This window comes from Coenobita brevimanus, chromosome 43 (genome assembly GCF_032717465.1).
Source record: "Coenobita brevimanus isolate Jiangsu-jjx chromosome 43, ASM3271746v2, whole genome shotgun sequence".
Taxonomy (NCBI): Eukaryota; Metazoa; Arthropoda; class Malacostraca; order Decapoda; family Coenobitidae; genus Coenobita; species Coenobita brevimanus.
In genome coordinates, this window is record NC_136996.1 from 865,689 (window position 1) to 874,734 (window position 9,046).

The following is a 9,046-nucleotide window of genomic DNA, read 5'->3' on the forward strand; positions in this document are numbered from 1 at the left end:
TTCTGCTGTCAACGATGTACTGTATATGGTAATTCAAAGATGATTCTGAGTCTTTTATGACAAGTTCAATAACGAATATGCCTTAACTCGTAGACCCTTTCCCCCTATAGACACCCACCGCATTATTAATCTATATCTTGTCTATACAATAGTCTACATGGAGCAGTGTCTGCTGTTCTTTCTATTTTAGGGTCATTAATTTCTAAGATTAATATTCACTTATTCACTCTGTCTTGCGTGGACACCTTTTGTTTGGGGGCTCAAGGGCTATAGCCCCAGTAGCTTCCCCATTCTTTAATCCAGCCCTGGAAATAAAGAAATGTTAATGGAGGTTACTTTATTCGAAGTTCCCGGGGCTGACCCCTCCCCTAACAAACCTCAAGTGGTGATTTTTGCAGAATTCCGTTTTGTTACTTCAACGATTAGCCTTATTTGTAAATGATAGGATTCATTTCCTAATTATTCGTCAATTCAGTTGATATTGAAGGCCAATTATTCCTATTTTGTGCACGATAATAATTTTTAAGAGTCCTTAATTGAGGGTAGCAAACACACGCCTCGGGCCCTCGGCAGCTGATTGGCTGACAGACGGCAGACATGATGGAGCAGGAAATCCAGGTAAGCTTTCCCTTTAAATTGTCCTTAACGTAATATTTTGGCCGCAAATCCGCAATATCTGAAACAAGAACTGCCTCTCAAAGTGTCATTGCTAACCCCGAAACTAATATGCCTTCCTTTCCCTCTTAGAATTACAGGTATATGGCATCTGGATATCCACTGGCTTCTAGCTGGATATCGCCAGGCTCCTTGCTGATGACGGGACTTCAAATTTCCTGAAGTGAAAACGTAAATGGGGTTGCCGGACAGGCTGGAGGTGATTTACATGCTGGTAAGTCTTTGTGGATTAATTAAGTAGATGAGAAGTGGTAAATTAGTTTAACCTGACTTGTAAAATTTGTGCCGGCTTTGCAGGTGTCATCCCCAGAACAGCATCTTTGTTGGATGATAGTACAGTGTGTCAATATTATTTTGTTATTTCTGCCAGCAAGCATAGCCTATAGTACATTCACCTTAACTTGGACCTGATTTTCAACCCTATGTAGCATATTTCACGTAATTAGAGATGTAGGTATAGTTCTTTCATTAATTATTTACCAAACAGGCGCGGCCTTTCCGTATTTTCTATGGAAATTAGTCTTTCATAGGATACTCGTTAGTACTCCTACCGTAGATTACCTCAGCTACCGGGCATTTTTATAAATTTAACCTCTGCAAGCTGTAAATGAGGATATAGAATGCATTACTATTCCGCCCATGTCAACCAGTAGCTGGCCATATTTAATGTTCCTAATGCATTTTTTAATTTAAGAGCTCACTGTCAAATGCAGGTGAGGTTTGTTTGGGTTAGGTTTGGTTTGGTTAGGTTAGGTTTGGTTAGATTTGGTTAAATCGTTAATTTTCCCTAAGCTTTGACGTGGGATTCTCTGATACGTTGTCATGTCGATGGTAAACAGATTGACGGTAAACACTGCCACGGGCAACCTTGCCCCTTCCTTCAGTACCTAAAAATAGGTATGTTTTTCTTTTTCCAATGACTTCTTGCAGTCACAATTCAACAGTTAACTGTGCTTCTTGCATATGTATATACCAGAATCACACTGCCTGAGATCATGAGTTTGTTGTAACCCTCTCATTACCATTTGACGCAGGCTGCGTCCTACCGTGAGTGAGTACACGGGAGGCAGGCTTTGGTGCCCAAGGCCACACACTGAGAGACCCCCCATCCCCCCTGTCACTCACTATTCCCACGCACTTGATAGTTTATAGTTAGCCTCACACCTTTATGTATGTTTCGATAATTTTTTTTTTTTATTATCATACTCCTGATTAAATTCTTGCTTATGGTGTTGTAAAAAAGATCTGAAGAATGTAAATTATGCCTTTTTTTTTTTTTTTTCCCCCCATAATTTTTATGGTTAATGTTCCTGAGAAAAAGTTATAAGGAATTTATTTGTCTACATTATGGTGTATAAAGAATTACTGTAGGTTAGTTAGGGCTGCTTTTACAGAATGCGAACGGAAATTATCTTACGCTCAAGCAAGACTCGTAGCACACTGACTGGGGGAGTTGGGTGACACTTGGTGCGGAGTGGCTTGAGCACAGCGAGGGATACATTGGGACACAAGTAGTACTTTGTTCTTCCCCAGAAATGAATGCAAAATCATTTTATAACCCCGAAAACAGGTGCCATTTCATTTGACGCAACTGGTGTCGTATGGTAACAAGTGTGTGAAATGTGCTCAGACGCAGACTGTGTCAAATGGTAATGAATTGGTGAAATTCGCACTGCAATCATAAACATGAAAGGGTTAATATAGGTGGAATTTCTGCACCCATCTGTTAAAGAATTACTGTTTTTTCACCTTAACTGGGCTCAGTTTTCGTCGCATCTTATTCATGTAGCACAGGAGCAGCCAAAGACATTGTCCTGTCTCTACAGCCCTTCCATTGTGCTTCATTATGAGTGGCATCATTTAGGGCTAATTTATTAAACTTTTCTGTTCTAACACCTCATCAGTCAAGATGGCAAGTTTAGGGCAGGTTAAAAATGAGTAAGGTATTGTAGACGATGAGTTAGTGAAGGCTTTATCCATATTCAAAAGGTCCACCAGCTGAAAGATAATTTTGTGGAGAAGCAAAAATGGGTCCTTTGTCCTGTAGCTAGTAGGCAAAGTTAGTAGTAGTAGGAAATTAACCCAGATTGGCCTTTTCACCGAGTTGATTATTGCTCCGATGGTTGGTCTTTTCACCGAGAGCTGTCGAGTAAACCATTGCTCTGATGGGTTGGTCTTTTCATCCAGGGCCACCAAGTTAGCCATCGCCCCGACAGGTCGGTCTTTTCACTGAGGGCCACGGAGTCAACTATTGCTCCAACTGGACATGTCAGTGTGTCCCATGTCAAAGCTATGGGAAACTTAATGATTTAACCTAATCCAACATAACCCGACTTGCGTTTGACAGCCAGCTTTTTGAACACACTTTAGGAATGTTAGACTGACAGGATAAGCCAGACCAATAATATAGCAGGAATGTTATTAAATGAGAATATTTTTTTGTTGACATACTATATTTGTGCCACAAAGTGGCCCTCGATGAAAACTCACGTGATCAAATGTGGTCTCTCTGGTCAAACAGACCTATCAACCTCAGGCATGCAGTTGTCCCTGCAGGGCTGACTCATACAGTGAACTGGTGTTCCTTTGGGCAGGAAGGTGTGTGGTTTGGCTCCTAGATGGAAGCTGCAATTGTGTCCCACTTCCTAGATAACAAGGGCACCATAGTAGATTCCCCGACACACTTCATGATTACATGGTTATTACCCAAACTAGAATTTTGAATGGGCCACATTCCCAGTCATTCACTAGTCAAGCCCCTCAGAATCCTGGCTCCACCTGATAGGTCAGGTGAAGCCAGGATTCTGGGGGCTTGAATGGTGAATGACTGGTAGTGTGGTTCCTTGAGGTGGGGCCCTAATTCTCTTTTGCTCTTTGTTTCAGACTTCCAGGGTGTAAATAGTGAGTAAATGATTGTGTCCCATTTCCATTGACATGCTGTTGGTTAGACTCCCTATGTCTTATCTTTTCATGTTTTCTGGACCCTACCTAACCCCATCCTTAGGTGGGAAAAAGAGTTAAGTATGATCGGCTGTCCACCCATCCATCCAGGTGCCTGTCAGTCTGTCTCAGTCTCTCAGCCTGTGTCCATCCTATTCTATATATCATCCTAGGAGGGTAGTAGTATAGTAACAGTTGATAAACCTGTCTGTCTGATCAAGCAGATCCATTAACCACAGACAAGCAGTTGCCTCTGTAGAGCAGGCCCATGCACTGAACTGATGTTTGTTCCCTTGCGGTGGACAGCACACACTGTGGTGAGGCGTGGGAAAGTGTGTGAAAATTTGGTTCCTGGATAGATGCCATATTTGCATCTCTCCCCTCAGTTAACAGGGACACCACAGGAGGCTGCACATCATGTAGTGCTGTCTTCTTCTTCCTTAGGTGACTTCACTGAGTGACAAGCCTAATAGTTTCCTGTAACCCAGGAAACCATTTGCAGTGTTGGGTGGTTGCTGATGAATTAACCCAGTCTGCAGTAACCAAATAACGGGATGATGCAGAGTCTGCTGTGGTGTCTGTATTAATGGGAGTGTTCACAAACTCCTAAAAGTTGTTAATTTTCACGGAAAAAAAAAAAAAAAAAAAAAATAAAAAAAAAAAAACTTTCAAATAAACTATTGTTTTGCATGTTTCTTTTATCACTTTGTTCACAGGTATAATTTTGTGAATATGTTTACTCAGTAAAATGAAAAAAATCTATTGATGGGAGTGTTCATAAACTCCCAAAAGTTGTTAACCCTATCAGGTTTTTGGGCCGGGCAGATTATGTCTGTGCCAGAGTCAGCCACTCATGATGACCCACATCTTCTCGGCCTGATATTTTACTTTGATCGCTCTGTGTAAATGCAGTTTTCATGATAGAATGTTGGTTTTGGTGTCATTTTAAAGCTGAATAGTTGTACTTTATCGTAGTATGTTAAAAAAAGGAGAACAATGAATACTAAATGTCAAATTTGAGCTGAAGTTAGGCGAAAAGCAAAAATTTTATACCTTGCCTTAGAAAAATATTTGACAAAAAAATAATGAGTAAAGATATGTTCATTTGGTTTAAACCATGCAAAAATATAATAAATTACCTTTACAATGGAAGAGAAGACGGAGGGGGGTGCAAGGAACAGCGTGGTGGACTGAAGAGGTGAAACAGGCTGTGGCACAAAAGAAGAAAGCATACAATGAATGGATGAGAAATAGGGGCGTGGAAGAAGTTGAGAGGCAGAAGAGAGAGTTATATGTGGAAAGGAAGAGAGAGGTGAAAAGATTAGTAAGAGAGAGTAAGAAGAGAGTGGATGAGGAATTTGGAAGGAATTTGAGTGTAAAGTGGAGGGACTGTAAGAAAATGTTCTGGAGAGAAGTGAAAAGAGTAAGACAGGGTGGAAGTGAAGTTAGCAGGGGAGTGAAAGATAAACATGGTAGATTACTAGTGGAGAAGGGAGAAAAAGTGAGCAGATGGAGAGAACACTTTAAGGAATTGTTGAACGTAGAGGATGGAAGTAATGCGAGTATAAGTGGCTGGGGAATGGCTGGGAGAAGGAGGGAGGTGAGAAGACAGGTAGAAATCAGTAGGATAGAGGTTGTGGAAGCAATGAAGAAAGTTAAATCGGGGAAAGCCCCAGGAATTGATGGAGTGTGTGGTGAGATGCTGAAGCATGGGGGAGAGATAGTAGTAGAATGGATGTGGAAGATGTGCAGATTGGCCTGGGAGGAAGGTAGAGTCCCGGAGGATTGGAAGTCAGGTATAATTATTCCCTTGTACAAAGGAAAAGGGGAAAAAGAAGTGTGTGGTAATCATAGGGGCATTTGTCTTCTTAGTATAATAGGAAAAGTGTATGGTAGGATACTTATAGACAGAGTTAGAGAAAGAACAGAGAAATTAGTTGGAGAAGAACAGGGAGGCTTTAGGAACGGAAGAGGTTGTGTAGATCAGATATTCATTCTTAGATCTTTAGTGGAAAAGTTTCTAGAGAAGGGAAAGAAGTTGTATGCGGCTTTCATGGATTTGGAGAAAGCATATGACAGGGTGGATAGACAAGGATTGTGGAAAGTGTTAAGAATATATGGAGTAGATGGGAAGTTGTTGAATGCTGTGAAGAGTATGTATGATGGTGCTAAGGCTGCAGTGCGTGTGGATGGTGAACTAAGTGAATTTTTCTCTTTGAAAGTTGGTTTGAAACAGGGATGTGTCATGTCTCCATGGTTGTTCAATCTGTACATGGATGGGGTAATAAAAGAGGTACAAGGTAGGGTAGTGGATGTTGGAGTGGCCCTGGTGAGAGAGGATAGTGTTTGGAAACTCCCTGTACTGTTGTTTGCAGATGATACTGTGTTGTTGAGTGAAGATGAAGGGGAGCTGCAAGGCTTGGTGGATGAGTTTGAGAGAGTGTGTAAGAAACGGAACCTAAAGGTGAATGTAGGGAAGAGTAAAGTGATGGTCTTTGAGAGAGGTGAAGTCAGTGAATGTATAGCGAGGTTGGATGGTGAGGAATTGGAAAATGTGAGTACGTTTAAGTATTTGGGTAGTGTGATGAGTAAGGATGGAGGTTTGGAGGGTGAAGTGCTTGAAAGGGTACAGCAGGGAAGAAAGGTTGCTGGTTCCTTGAAAGCAGTGATAAGAAACAGGGAAGTGAGCATGGAAGTAAAAAAGTTACTACATGACAGTATTGTGATACCAACTCTAACGTACGGAAGTGAAGCTTGGACGTTGTTGGAAGGACACAAGTCAAGAGTGAGAGCAGTGGAAATGAGTTATTTAAGAGGAGCTTGTGGAGTCACGTGGAGAGACAGGCTGACGAATGAGGATATAAAGGAGCGTTGTGGTGTTGATGTGGATGTGATAGGAAGCGTTGTGAGGAACACACTGAGGTGGTTTGGCCATGTGGAGAGGATGGAGGGTGAAAGACTGACGAAGAGAGTGTATGTGAGTGAGGTGGAGGGTGGAAGAGGGAGGGGGAGACCGAGGATGAGATGGAGGGATGGGGTGGAGAGGTATATGAGAGAGGGGGGTGTGAGTTGGGAGCAGGGTAGTGAAATGGCGGGGGACAGGGCGACTTGGAGGCGATTTGTTTGTGGCCACCCCAAACGGGATTGAGGCGTCTGGCAATAGATAGATAGATAGATAGATAGACCTTTACAATGATATATAGATTATGGTAATTTTTGCATTTCATTTTGCAATAAAGCAAAAGGAAAGAGATGCACAATTTTATTTTAATCTCGGCCGCATATTCGCTTCGCGATGTTTTTCTTTGATCGGTCAGTGTAAATACACTTTTTATGATAGGATGCTGGTTGTGGTGTTATTTTGAAGCTGAATACTTGTACTTTATCATAGTATGTTCATAAAAGGAAAACAAGGAAAATAAATAGTCAAAGTGACAAGTTGAAGTTAGGCAAAAACCAAGAATTTTATACCTTGCTGTAGAAAAATATTCACCAAGAATAAAGTTATAAAGAAACAAAGCAATGAGTCATATCAGCTGTGCAGTACCGCCACACATAGAGCAACCATTCCGTGACATCATGCTCGAGCCTCTTTGTTATGATGCGTAAATGTGAGTTATGGTGAATATTTTACAAAAGTTTCTTAAAATGACGATTAAAAGTGTCATCCGAATCTCTGTGGTTGGATTTGAAATGACAATCGAAATAGTCATTTGAATCTCAACGGGTTAATTTTCACCTGATAATTTAAAAAAAGAGCTTTCAAATAAACTGTTGTTTTGCATGTTTCTTTTATCACTTTGTTCACAGGTATAATTTTGTGAACATGTTTACTCAGTAAAATGAAGAAAAGAAGCTTCAGTATGATAAAGTTAATCACTAACTAATTTAATGGGACAAAGATTGTTTGTAGCTTAAATGCGATTAATCACAGTCATATCTCTTAACTCCTACACGCTGGTTGACGTGTATAGCCGTCACGATTTTGGGCGCGGAGGAACGTCAGTTGATTTGTATAGCCGCCAGCATCTTCCCAGCACCCTTTGAACTTTAACTTATCCTTAACAACGGGACCACCTGGAGACATGGGGATACTTTCATTTGAAAGAGGAAAAGTTGGTGAGTCTTACATATCTTTAAATTTTTAACTAGCTGTTCTAGTTTGGCAGATATTAGGGAATTTTTTCCAAAATCACAAAATCCCCCATAGGGAGGAGCGTGCGACATTGGAAAAACCCCGGCGTGTAGGGGATAATACTGTACAGTATAATTTTAATTAAATAAATTTACAGACATCTATGCTTATATAGAATATTAACGCAGTTTGGGTGCAATACATTTATAAGGATCAGATGAAGATTATATGCTCATGCTCGCACAAAGTTTTGTTGCCTTCCAGGAATCATCGGTCCTTGCGATTTTGGGTGGCGGTTTCGTCTTTGCACGATTTCAACTTCATTTTTTTTTTTTTTTTTTTATAATAACACATACTCAGTACATTCTCATTAGCACTTGCCAGGTGAAACATTAATCCCTTTGATAGCTGAATGATAAGCGTTTCAAATTAAACGTGTTGTGAGACTTGTAATATTATGTGACGCATACTAATGGACCACTTTGCATTTTATGCTCTCTAGTAACTGCTCTGCAGTATTTTACCTCGTAAATCATATACAGAAAGCTGGTATAATAACCAGTGATTACAGTATTGAAGACTCTATATATTGTTCATCACTAAATATCATGGAAGTGATTTTTGAAAACGTGATTGTGCATGCTGGGAGGACTTGACCAAGTTCCTAATTAATTACATGGTGATCATTGGCAAGTCCTTAGTTTGTGAATACTCCCATTGAGTGGAAGGACACAAATGCAACATCCATCCAAGACCAGACTGTCATATCCTTCCCCATGCCTTGCCCCAGTGAAGCACTCCACCCAAAGGGACAGCAGTTCACTGCATGGGCGAACCCTGCAGGGCCAGTTGCTTGCCTGGAGTTGATGGTTCTGCCTGTTCAGATGGATGACGGTTGATCTACTACTACTAATTCCACCACCACCACCACCACCTGAGTTAATATGATGCCCTTCTGATAGTGTGGAGTTAAATATCATGTCATACTTTCACGGAAAGTGGCTAATGTTTTTGCTAATGTTTCTGCTTTTTAAAGCATCAGCTTACATTTTGGGTGTTTGAATTGACTTTGGCCTTATGGATTCTCTTTTCTATTTGTAAAGCCAGATTTTGGATTTTTCCATGCTTACCGTCTTTTGGATTTTGGTTTGCTCACCGCCTGAAACACATAAAAATTAATTTCATAACGCTGTCTTCCTGTGTCTTTCCTGGTATCATTGATCTCTAGTCTTTCAAATGTATTATGTCCAGGCATCTCAAAATGAATGGATCTTGAATTTGGCCTTTTTATTTTTA